At 38.2% G+C, this 13753-nt stretch overlaps 1 protein-coding gene across 4 annotated transcripts in view; it reads left to right on the forward strand.

Annotated features, from left to right (window-relative positions):
• Positions 1-13753, forward strand: part of Cnot6l (CCR4-NOT transcription complex subunit 6 like) — a 138192-nt gene that overhangs the window by 60873 nt on the left and 63566 nt on the right. The gene's annotated exons all lie outside the window — the stretch shown is intronic.

The raw sequence follows: 13753 nt of genomic DNA on the forward strand, positions 1-13753 counted from the left end.
TCTCCCTCTATTTGAATGGATAGCTTTGCAGGATAAAGTAACCATGATTGACAGTTTTTCTCTTTCAGAACTTTGAATACATCATTCCAAGCCCTTCTGGCTTTTAAAGTTTGTGTTGGGTAATCTGATGTGATCCTGATGAACTTGCCTTTGTATGTGACTTGATTTTTCTCTCTAACTGCTTTCAATATATTTCCTTTGGTTCGTGTTTTTTTCTAGTTTAATTATAATGTGGTGAGGAGAGGTTCTTTCTTTCCAGGTTTTGTCTGTTTGGTGTTCTAAAGGATTCCTGTATCTGCATTGGCATCTCTTTCCCAGTTTGGGGGAAGTTTTCTTCTATGATTTTGTTGAAAACACCTACTATGCCTTTGGGATGAAATTCTTCTCATTCTACCCTGAATTTTTATGTTTGATATTTTATTTTCTTTCTTTCTTTTTTTTTTTTTTTTTTTTTTTGGTTTTTTGAGGTAGGGTCTCACTCTAGCCCAGGCTGACCTGGAATTCACTATGGAGTCTCAGGGTGGCCTCGAACTCATGGCAATCCTCCTACCTCTACCTCCCGAGTGCTGGAATGTTTAATATTTTCATATTTCCTAAATATCTTGAAATTCTCATTCATCCCTTCCTATAAATTTGTCTTTCTCTTTGTTGGGCTGTATTAGATCTGCCACTTGGTCTTCTAGTTTAGATATGTTCTTTCCTTCATCCAGTGTACTGGTAACACTTTCTACAGAGTGGTTTTTTATTTTTTTAATTTTTTATTTTACTGGTTTTTTTTTTTTTTTTTTGAGGTAGGGTCTCACTCTAGCCCCTGCTGACCTGGAATTCACTATGGAGTCTCAGGGTGGCATTGAACTCACAGCAATCCTCCTACTTCTGCCTCCTGATTGCTGGTATTAAAGGAGTGTGACACCATGCCTGGTTTACCGTGTTTTTTATGGCTGGTTTTTCTGTATAATTTCTATTTCCTTGTTCATGTATCTTCCTCCTTATTTCATTAAATTTGTTTCCTGTGCCTTCTTGATTTCCTCTTTGATTTCTTTGAGCATATTTATAATCTCTTCTTTCTTCTTGTTTTGTTTTGGTTTTTTGAGGTAGGGTTTTGCTCTAGCCCAGGCTGACTTGGAATTCACTATGTAATCTTAGGATGTTCTCAAACTCACGGCAATCCTCCTACCTCTGCCTTCTGATTTCTGGGATTAAAGGCATGCACCACCATGTCTGGTTTATAATCTTTCTTTTGAAATCTTTCTTAAGCATTTCCTCTAATGCAATCTCACTGGAGGTAATTTCTGATGAATTTATAATTTTTGGTGGTTTTTATTGTCTTGTATTATAATGTAGAGATTTTTGCATCTTGGATTAATTAAATCTTGGGTTTTCTAATTATCTGCAGTATTATTAGATGTATCCATCAGTCAGTGCATCTGATGTTATATATCTTTGGAATAGGAGCTTAAGGTGCTTGGTGTGGCTCTAAAATGCTCTCAGAGTAGCCACAAAAATGACCTTAGGTGGTGGGTTTGCCTGCTGTGAGAGTATTCTAATAGGCTTGATGGAACAAAATATAGGCAGATTCTAAAATTTTAACTGAATGATACACACATTCAATGAAAACCAGCACAAATTATTTATGCAAGAGTTGGTATTAGGACAAACAGATCCTCTAACAAAGTCAAAGTCCTTTAGGATGTATGTTGCCCCACACCCTTAATTCTGTCAATTGGGCAGCTGAGATTTCTGGTCTGTAGAGGGTTCCCAGGTCAGCTTGTGCCTGAGTAAGACCCTGCCCCAACTAATGACAGGAGGAGACACAGACCCTATAAATAAGGAAGCAATAAATGACAAGCCCAAAATATAGCTTATTTAAATATGGCAAATGCGACCATCCATCAGATTTAACATGGTGCAAATAGCAATTCTGATGGAAGCCTTACCAGGTACTTCCCTGCTCCTTCTGGTTGGTCTCCTACTTATCCTCAAGTAGTCCTATCTTCTGCTTTCATGTAACTTTTTTTGAATTAGCTTTTGAAATTTTACAGTTTTGTCCTCCTTCCCACTTCTGTCCTATAGTCATTATAGTGGGAAGGTGAACATGCTTTTTTTTTTTTTAGAATTTATTTGCAAGGATAGAGAGAATGAATGAACGAATGGATAAGTGAGTGAATATGGGCACACTAGTGCCTCTAGTCACTGTAAACGATCTCCAAATGCATGTGTCACTTTGTGCATCTGGCTTTATGGGGGCACTGGGGAGTTGATTCCAGATGTAGGCTTTGCTGACAAGTGCCTTAACCTCTGAGCTATCTTTCCAGCCCTACTGTTTTTTGTATTTGTTTTATCAGAGGCTTTTTTGTTTTGTTTTGTTTTGTTTTGCTTTATCTTTTGTTGCCGGGCTTGCCTAATGCTTCCTTATCCTTATTAATGGCAGGGGTTTGGCATTCTTGTAGCAGCCATCTTCTGTTATTATACAGGAGCATTTTTAATGTAGTTATTGGTGTGGAGAGAGAAGAGTTGATGAATTAGTATCTGGGTTTTAGAGAGTCTGATTTATGTATTTCCTTACCTAGTATTGAAAAGTAGAAGAAGCTAGGTGGGATATTTTTCTTCCTCCAGATATATTAGGCTTTATCATTATCTTAAGGGCAGGACCTATTAACAGTATGCCTCTAGATTTGGGTTAACAATTTACTTTTTGGCCATAGTTGAAAGACAGGAGTTTCCTGTCCCTTCACATGTTGGAATAGAAATCCAAGTTCTGTACACTTTTTCCAGAGTTCTGGTTTCACATGGAAGATTTCTTTCTCTCTCTCCCTTGGTTTTTTTAATGTATGGTCTCCTTCTAGCCCAGGATGACGTGGAATTCACTATGTAGTCTCACGGTGACCTAGAACTCATGATGATCCTTCTGTCTCTACCTCCGGAGTGCTAGGATTAAAGGCTTGGCCAGCTTCATTCTCTTTTTTATATAAAATATTTTATTTATTTGTTTGGCAGAAATTTTTATTTTTTTCTCAATTTTTATTAACATTTTCCATGATTATAAAAAAAATACCCCATGGTAATACCCTCCCTCCCCCACTTTCCCCCTTTGAAAGAGACATTGTGTGTGTGGGGGGGTGGAGGGATAGAATATGAATATGAAAATGAATAGGCATACCAAGGCCTCCTGCCACTGCAAATGAATTTCAGGTGGATGCGCTACTTTTCGTGTCTGTATTCAGGTGGGTACTAGGGAATGAAACACAGGCCATCAGGCTTTGCAAGCTAGCACCTTTAAATGCTTAGCCATCTCTCAAGCCCACAATTTCTTGTTTTTTTAAAAATTTTTAAAAATTTTTATTTATTTATTTGAAAGTGACAGATCCAGAAAGAGGCAGGCAGGGGGTGGGGGGGAGAGAATGGGTGAGCCAGGGCCTCCAGCCACTGCAAATGAACTCCAGATGCATGTGCCCCCTTGTGCATCTGCCTAATGTGGGTCCTGGGCTCTTAGTTTTCACTGGCAAGTGCTTAACTGCTAAGCCATCTCTCCAGCTCCAAATTTCTTGTTTTAAGTACTATCTTTTCCTCTTCAATGTTTGTCATCTTTTTGAGATTTAGTGATGCATTTTGTATTTCTTTAAATATGTTTTTTCTGCTCATTGGTTTTCAGTTGTGTCTTATCACAGCTTCATTTGTCAAATGTGGTACTTAAGTTATAATTATACTTAAGCTATAATTACATACTACCAAGTATTCAGAATACTTAAAAATCCAACATTACTCACTATCCATGTGAAAGTAGCACTTAGATGAAGAGGCATCACTGCAGGATGTCTTCTCACTTTTAAGTTAATTGAGAACTCCCAGTAGACTTAAAGTACAGATTTGTTATTTTACACTAAACTAGTGTTTTATGAAAGTTACAGGTAATCCACATTCTTTCTAATCTGACCACTTAAAAATGAATTTGGGTTTGTATGTGAAGTATGGATGGCTTTAAGTTCATATTTTGGAGTTCCATGGTTTTTATTTTTTAAAGTTTTATTTATTTATTTGAAAGCGACAGAGAAAGAGGCAGAGAGAGAGAGAGAGAGAGAGAGAGAGAGAGACTGGGCATGCCAGGGCCTCCAGCCACTGCAAACGAACTCCAGATGTGTGTGCCCCTTGTGCATCTGGCTTACATGGGTCCTGGGGAATTGAGCCTTGAACCGGGGTCTTTAGGCTTCACAGGCAAGCGCTTAACTGCTAAGCCATCTCTCCAGGCCCTGGTTTTTACTTTTACATCAGGATTCTGGATATTGCTGCATGTTTTTAATATACATCAATGCATATTCTTCATTTATTTCTATTTTTTAAATTAATTTACTTTCATTAACAACTTCCATGATTGTAAACAATATCCCATTTAATGCCCTCCTTCCCCTACTTTCCCCTTTGAAACTCCACTATCCATCATATCCCCTCCCTGTCTCAGTCTCTCTTTCATATTGATGTCATGGTCTTTTTCTCCTATTGTGATGGTCTTATAGGTAGTGTTAGGCACTGTGGATATTCAGTGTCATGGAAATCCAGGTCATTTTGTGTCTGGACTAGCACGTTGTAAGGAGTCCTACCCTTCCTTTGGCTCTTTCTTACATTCTTTCCGTCACCTCTTCTGCAATGGACCCTGAGCCTTGGAAGGTGTGATAGAGATATTGCAGTGTTGAGCACTCCTGTCACTTCTTTCCAGCACCATGTTGCTTTTTGAGTCATCCCAAGGTCACTGCCATCTGAAAAGAGAAGGTTCTGTACCAAAATGTGAGAGTAGCATTAATATATGGGTATGAATATTAAAAGAAGTGCTTACTGGGAAATTTGAACATAGTATATACATTTGACTAGACAGCAGCAGAAGTTACACCTCTAGTGCTCATGATTACCCCTGTTGTAGGTTTTCAGTATCAGGGATATGTTCCCTGCCATGGAGCGGGTCTCTAGTCCAATTAGAGGGCAGTTGGTTTCCACCATGACAGACATACTACTATTGCACCCACTGGCTAATTTGGCATGGCTGGCAAAATACAAGGCTTGCAGTGTCTACTGTTGAGTATCTTCACTGGTGATTTCTCTCTCTCCCATTGAACTGCATACAGAATGGCTTTCCAGCTTTCTGTCAGCTGCACTACATGGAGTAGGTTTTCAGCTCAGTTCCAGCAGGATTTCTCAGTGGCCTTGCAGCCCAAGTATTGGGGTCTTCAGCAATAGGGTCTTATCATCTATTCCTGGTGGGAAGTCAAGGGGCCTTGGCAATGGTCTGTAATGTTTTGGGGGCATCAGGGACCTCCCTGGCCAACAACTCACTGGAAGATTTCCCATCCCCGGCACTGAAAATGTTCTAGCAACAATCTATGGCTTCTGAGTGTTTCATTGTCCAAAAAAGTAGGATTCCATATGATTTATTTATATTCTCTTAGATTTTGATTAGCCTTTCCTCCACATTTCCTTTACTCGATCTCTTCCCCTGGCCTCACTTGGGCCTTTTCACCCCCATTAATCTATTCTTCTACTTATATATGTACAATACCATCCTACTAAGTAACCCTCTCCCTTCCTTTCTATTCCCTTTATATCTCCTTTCTAGCTTACTATCCTTTGCTACTGAGTTTTCTTCCTACTCTCACACAAGTCCTATCATCTTTAAGTAGGATCTACATATGTTGTTAGCATATAGGAAGGCTACTGATTTCTGTGTGTTTATTTTATATCCTGCTACATGGCTATAGGTGTTTATCAGATCTCACAGTTTGCTGGTAGTCTTTAGTGTCTTTATGTATAGAATCCTGTCAAGAGCAAATAATGATAACTTTATCTCTTCCATTCCCATTTGTATCCCCTTTATGTGTGTTTCTTGCCTTATTGCTATGGCTAAGACTTACAGTACTATATTAAATAAAAGTGGGGATAGTGGACACCCTTGTCTTGTTCCTGATTTTAGTGGAAAAGCTTCAAGTTTTTCCCCATTGAGAATTATGTTGGCTTTAGGTTTGTCATAAACAGCCTTAATTATACTGAGATATGTTTCCTCTATTCCCAGTCTCTGTAGGACTTTTATCATGAAGGGATGCTGGATTTTATCAAATGTTTTCTCTGCTAATGAGGTAATCATGGGACTTTTGTCCTTCAGTCCATTTATATAATGTATTACATTCATCGATTAGTGTTTGTTGAACCATCCCTGCATCGTTGGGATAGAACCTACTTGGTAGGTGGATGGTCTTTCTGATACATTCTTGTATTCTGTTTACCAATGTTTTGTTGAGACCTTTTGCATCTATGTTCATGAGGGAGATTGGTCTGTAATTTTCTTTCTTTCTTTCTTTCTTTCTTTCTTTCTTTCTTTCTTTCTTTCTTTCTTTTTTTTTTTTTTGTTCTATTTTTGCCTGGTTTTGGTATCAGGGTGATGCTGGCTTTGTAGGAGTTAGGTAGGATTCCTTCTTTTTCTATTGTATGGAAAAGCTTGAGAAGCAATGGTGTTAATTCCTCCGTGAAGGTCTGGTAAAAGTCACTAGTGAATCCATCTGGATGTGGGCTTTTTTTTTAGTTGGGAGATTTTTGATAACTGCTTGGATCTCCATATTTGCTATACGTCTATTTAAGTAATTAATCTCATCTTGATTTAATTTATGTAGGTCATGTAAATCAAGGAAATCATCCATTTCTTTCAGATTTTCATACTTAGTGGAGTATATGTTTTTCTTTTAAATTTATTTATTTGCAAGCGGAGAGAGAGAGAGAGAGAGAGAGAGAGAGAGAGAGAGAGAATGGGTGCACCAGGGCTTGTAGCCACTGCAAATGAACTCCAGATGTGTGCACCCCCTTGTGCATCTGGCTAACGTGGTTCCTGGGGAGTCGAGCCTTGAACCGGGGTCCTTAGGCTTCACAGGCAAGCGCTTAACTGCTAAGCCATCTCTCCAGCCCGAGTGTATGTTTTTATAGTATGTCCCTATGATTTCTTGAATTTCTCTGGTATCTGTTTTGATATTGTCTTTTTCATCTCTAATTTTATTAATTTGTATCTCTTCTCTGTTTGTTTTGGTTAGATTTGCTGAGGGTTTATCAATCTTGTTTATCTTTTCAAAGAACCAAATCTTTGTTATATTGATTCTTTGGTTTTTTTTTTGGTTTCTATTTCATTAATTTCTTCCCATCTACTGATTTTTGGTTTGCTGCCTTCTTTTGTTTTCCAAGGCTTTAAGGTGAAGTATTAGGTTGTTTACTTGAGACCTTTCTGATTTCTTACTATAGGCACTTACAGGTATAAATTTGCCTCTTAGGACTGCCTTCATTGTGTCCCAAAGATTTTGGTATGTTGTGTCACATTATCATTTGACTCCATGAATATTTTTATTTCCTCATTGACCCATTCATCACTTAGTAGTGTATTGTTTAGTTTCCTTGGTTTTGTGTATGCACTACAGCTTTTCTTGCAATTGATCTGTAGTTTGATTTCATTGTGGTCAGATAGAATGCAGGGAATCATTTCAATTTTCCTGTATTTGTTAAGATTTGCTTTGTGTTGTAATATATGGTTTATTTTAAAGAATGTTCCATGTGCTACTGAAAAGAATGTGTATTCTGCAGTATTTGGATGGAATGTCCTGTATATATCTGTTAGGTCCATTTCTTCTATGACCTCATTTAATCCAGATGCTTCTCTGTTTATTTTTCCTGGGATGACCTGTCAATTGATGAGAGTGGGGTGTTGAAGTCACCCACTACAACTATGTTTGGTGTTATCTGTGTCCTTAGTTCTAATAGCATTTGTATGATGTAATTGGGAGCCCCTGTTGTGTTAGGTGCATATATGTTTAGGATTGTAATGTCCCTCCTTTGTAGAAAGGTGAGTTTCTTGGAGGCAACAAATTGAAGGATCCTGCTTTTTTTTTTTTTTTTTTTTTTTTTGGTTTTTCGAGGTAGGGTCTCACTCTGGCTCAGGCTGACCTGGAATTCACTGTGTATTCTCAAGGTGGCCTTGAACTCTCGGCGATCCTCCTACCTCTGCCTCACGAGTGCTGGGATTAAAGGCATGCGCCACCACACCTGGCTTAAGGATCCTGCTTTTTAACCTATTCTGCAAACCTATGTCTTTTGGTTGGGGCATTGAAGCTGTTGATATTAAGAGATATTATTGAAAGTTTTGCCATTTTTTGGTAGTTCTTCCAGTTTTGCCCTTGCTGACTTGTATTAACTAGTATTTGAGTATGGTGATTTCCCCCCCCCCCCCCCCCCAGGTTCCTTGTATGTGAGCTTTTCTTTCTCTTCAGCATGGAAAATTCTTCAAGTATTTTCTGTTAAGCTGGTTTTGTCTTCAAATATTCCTTTTGCCTGCTTTTGTTGTGGAATACCCTTATTTCTTGGTCTGTTTGAATGATAGCCTTGCAGGATAAAGTAACCTTTGTTGACACTTGTTATCTTTCAGAATTTGGAATACATCATTCTAAGCCTTTATGGCTTTTTAATAATTATTTTAATTAATAAGTTTTGTATTTAGCAAATACAGTCAGTTTGGTACCATTATTAGGCTCATCTGTGACCTGCCCCCTCCCCTTGGCCCCTCCTTGTTGAGGTATATGGGTCATGCATTGTGGAGTTAGCCCACAATTGTGGGTAAGATAAATGTTTCTGCATATCATGACCCAGCATGTGGCTCTGACATTCTTTCCACCCCTTCTTCTGCAAAATTTCCTTGAGCCATGTTGGGTTCTTTTTTGGTCTGCTTCAGTGATGAGGTGTTGGGGTTTCTCCGAGGCTCTGGCTCTCTGATTTGGTAACAGTTGATTTTTCTCTGTGTTGATCTCTTTCACCCTTGTGCTGGTACCCAGTTCACCAGGCAAACAGCACCCTTGCTTGTTTCGCCAATTATTCTTAGTTTCACCTGGGTTCCTTTTGAGGTATGATGGGGTGGTTCTCTCCTTAGGATCTACATCTATCTGAAAAAGAGAAGCAGATTCTCCAATGGAGAGTAAGTTAACACCAGGACAAATGAGATAACCCTTCCTTTTTGTTTTATAGAGAATTTAATAGGTGCAGGGAGAGGGAAAGGGAGAGGGAGGGAAGCTCTAGAAGATTATGGTTGGTCTTCATCATACCCTCTCCAGTGTCTTGTGGTTGAGGTGTTCCCTCTAAGGACCTGGTGAAGGTTCAGCCATTTGGTCTGCCTTTTAGGAAGTAGAATTTTATGGTACCATTGCCATTTGGGTTTAGATTTGTGTGTGCCCTCCCTCCAGTGCCCTCCTCTCCCTCCCCACTTATCCTGTTGTCTAGTCCATGAAATGCTTGCTGGGTATGTAAGGTATCTTGGTTAGATTCAGGTTAGGTGCTGTAGATGAGTGAGACTATGTAGTGATTTTTTTTCTGTGATTGGGTAAGTTCACTGAGAATGATCTGTTCCAGGTTCAACCATTTTTGCTCAAATTTCATTGTGTCATTTTTTCTTAATGCTGTATAGAATTCCATTGTGTAGATCTTAGTTATCCATTCTTCTAGTGATGGACATCTGGGTTGATTCCAGCTCTTAGCTATTACAAATTGAGCTGCTACAAACATGGTTGAACAAATCTCTCTGGCCTGTGGTTTGAAGGTTTTAGGGTAGATGCCCAGGAAGGGAATAACTGGGTCTGTTGGTACCTCTATAGTCAGCTTTTTCAGGAGTCTCCATATTGCTTTCCAAAGTGATTGTACCATCGTACATTCCCACCAACAGTGGATGAGTGTTCCTACTGCTCCACATCCTCGCCAGCATTTATTTTCATTTGATTTTTTGAATTTTTCTATCCTTACTGGGGCAAGGTGGAATTTCATAGTTGTTTTAATTTGCATTTCTCTGATGATTATGGATGATGAACATTTTTTTAAGTGTGTGTTTGCCATTTGTGTTTCTTTCTCTGTGAACTGTCTTTTGAGCTCTTTGCCCCATTTTGTGAGTGGGGTGTTTGACTTCTTACTGTTTAGATTTTTGAGTTCTTTGTAGATTCTAGAGATTAGGCCTCTGTCAGTTAGATAACCCACAAATATTTTCTCCCATTCTGTGGGTAATCTATTGGCTTTGCTTATTGTATGCTTGTCTGTAAAGAAACTCTTCATCTTCATGTGATCCCATTGGTTGAGTGATTGTTTAAGATTGTGAGCTACTGGGGTTTTGTTTAGGAAGTCTTTTTCCATTCCTATATCATGGAAAGTACTTCCTAAATTTTCTTGTAGTAGTAGTAGTTGAGTTTCTGGTCTTATATTGAGGTCTTTGCTCCATTTGTGCTTGAGTGTAGTGCATGGTGAAATGTGTGGATCAAGTTTCAGTTTCCTGTATGTGGTTATCCAGTTTGTCCAGCACCATTTGTTGAAGATGCTATCTTTTATCCAGCCTATATTGTTTGGGCCTTTGTTGAATATCAAGTAACTATAGTTTCTTGACCCAAAGTCTGGGTCCTCAAGTCTATTCCATTGGTCTATACTCCTGTTTTTATGCCAGTACCATGCTGTTTTTATTACTATGGCTTTGTAATACAGCTTTAGATTAGGTATGATGCCTCCAGAGGTATTTCTTTTGCTGAGGATATGTTTGGATATGTGAGGCCTTCTGCCTTTCCATATGAAATTTGAGATCATTTTTTCTCTCTGTGAATAACACTGTAGGGATTTTAATTGGAATTGCATTAAATGTATATATTGCCTTTGGTAGGATTATCATCTTCAACATGTTAATTCTGCCTATCCAGGAGCATGGGTGGTCTTTCCATTTCCTCAAGTCCTCCTCAGTTTTTTTTTTTTTGAGTGTTAATATGTTTTCATTGTATTTCCTTGCTTAACGTTATTCCAAGGTATTTTATTTTTATTGTTGCTATTGAAAATGGGACTATGTCCCTTATTTCTTTCTCTGTATCTTTGTCATTTGCATATGGAAATGCTACTGATTTTTGTGCATTGATATTGTATCCTACTACTTTGCTATACTATAGGAATTAATCACCTTCAGTTGTTTTGGGATGGACTCTCTCAGGTCTCTTATATATACAATCATTTCATCAGCGAATAGAGCTAACTTAACTTCTTCCTTTCCAAATTGTATCCCTTTTATTTCCTTCTCCTGTCTTATTGCTTGAGTGAGGACTTCCAGTACTATATTGAAAAGCAGAGGTGAGAAAAGACAACTCTATCTAGTTCTTGATCTTAATGGGAATTCCTCCAGTCTCTCTCCATTAAGTATTATTTGGACCTTTGGAGCTTTTTATGTTGCCTTTATTATGTTAAGTTATGAACCAACCATGCCAATTCTCTGCAAGGTTTTGATCATGAAGGTGTGTTGTATCTTGTTAAAGGTCTTTTCTGCATCTATCGAAATGATCATGTGGTTTTTATGTTTAACCTTGTTTGTGTGGTGTATTACATTGACAGATTTCTGTATGTTGAACCACCCATGTGTTCCTGGGATGAATCCAACTTGGTCAAGGTGGATAATGCTTTTGAGGTGTTGTTGCTTTTGGTTTGTGAGGATTTTGTTCAGGATCTTTGCATCTTAGTTCATCAGGGAAATAGGCCAGTAATTTTCTTTTCTTTTGGCATCTCTGCCTGGTTTTGGAATTGGGGTGATACTAGCTTCATAAAAGGAATTGGGTAGCTTTCCCTGTTTTCTAGTTGTGTGGCACATTTTGATTTGAGTTCTTCATGAAGGTTTGATAGAATCAGCTAAGAAGCCATCTGGTCCTGGCCTCTTCTTTTTGGGGAGTTTTTTTTATTACTTTTTCAATCTCCATGAGTGTGCTGGGTTCATTGAGGTGATTAATCTGCTCTGAGTTTAGCTTTGATAGATGGTATGCATCCAGGAATTTATCCATCTCTTCCACATTATCCAGTTTTGTGGAGTAGAGGTTTTTGAAATTAATCCTAATGATTCTCCCAATTTCACTTATGTCTGTTGTGATCTCTCCTTTTTCATTTTGAATTTTGTTAATTTGAAGTTTCTCTTTTTTTTTTTTTTTTGCTTGATCAAATTTGCCAGGGGTTTGTCAATCTTGTTTAGTTTTTCAAGGAACCAGCTTTTGTTTTTTCAATTGTCTTAACTGTTTCCTTGGTTTCCACTTCATTAATTTCTGCTCTGATTTTAATTGTTTCTTTCCTTCTGGAGCTCTTTGGGTTGGATTTTTCTTGCTTTTCCAGTACCTTTAGGTGGATGGTTAGGTTATTGATTTGGGATCTTTCTGTCTTTTTTATGAAGGCATTGAGTGCTATGAACTTTCCCCTGGGGACCACCTTTATTGTATCCCATAAGTTTTGGTATGATGTGTTCTCATTGTCATTCAATTCTAGAAAATTTGCAATTTCATTTTTTATTTCATACTCTATTTATTGTTTAGAAGTGTGCTGTTCAGTTTCTAAGTGCCATTGGGATTCTTTTTTTTTTTTTTTTTTTTTTCCGAGGTAGGGTCTCAGTCTAGCCCAGGCTGATCTGGTGTTCACTATGTTGTCTCAGGGTGGCCTTGAACTCACAGCGATCGTCCTACCTCTGTCTCCCAAGTGCTGGGATTAAAGGTGTGCGCCACCATGCCCAGCCTGTTGGGATTCTTGTTGGGTCTTTTATTGTTGATTTCTAGCAATAAAACATTGTGATCTGATATTACGCAGGGAATTAAGTCAATCTGTAATTCTAAAAGCAGCTAGTGAAAAACAGCACACCACTTTCAAAGGTTACCCCATTAGAATTACTCCAGACTTCTCAATGGAAACCATGAAATCTAGAAGGGCTTAGAATGAAACACTGCAAAGTCTAAGAACCTTATGGCTTCCACCCAAACTACTCTACCCAGCAAAATTATCCCTCATAATAGATGGTGAAAGAAAAACTTTTCATGACAAAACTCAGCTTTTCAATTATATGAACACAAAACCAAGCATGCCGAGAGTATTTCAGGAAATCTGCACAGAGAAGAAACAAATAATCAAACTCAAATGCCTACAAGAAGCAGATCACATTAACCAAACTCAGAGTAGGCACAAAAAACTTCCACATCCATGAAAACACCAACCCACATATACCATCACAATATGGCAGGGATCAAATCAAATCTCACAGTCATTACCCTAAATTTTAATGGCCTTAATTCACCCTTTACCCATTACGAGACACAAGCTAATAGGATGGATCAAAGAATTAGAGCCTTCAATCTGTTGCCTTTAAGAAACCCACCTCACCACTAAAGACAGACACCTCAGGTGGGAAACAATATTCCAAGCAAATGGGAATAAGAAACAAGCAGGCCTAGCTATATTATTATTGGATAAAATTTACTTCAAACAAAAAACAATCAAAAAAGGAAAAGAAGGCCACTTCCTACTTGTCAAGTGAATGATCCTTCAAGAGAATATTCTAATTATAAATCTTTATTCACAAAACACAAGGGCACCACAGTACATAAAACAAAACCTACTTGGCAATGAAACAGAAATAACCAACAACACCATAATAGCTGGGGACTTTACATTATCAGTAATAGACAGATCATCCAAACAGAAATTCACCAGGGAAATATGAGAGCTCAAGAGAACCATAGATCACTTAGACCTAAGGGATATCTACAGAAATTTCCATCCCAATTCTACAGACTACACATTCTTCTCAGCAGCCTTTCTGGCTTTTAAAGTTTGTGTTGAGTAATCTGTTGCGGTCCTGATGGGCTTGCCCTTTGTATGTAACTTGATTTTCTCTGTAACTGCTTTCAATATATTTCCTTTGGTTTGTATG

Source organism: Jaculus jaculus, chromosome 2 (assembly GCF_020740685.1).
Source record: "Jaculus jaculus isolate mJacJac1 chromosome 2, mJacJac1.mat.Y.cur, whole genome shotgun sequence".
NCBI lineage: Eukaryota > Metazoa > Chordata > Mammalia > Rodentia > Dipodidae > Jaculus > Jaculus jaculus.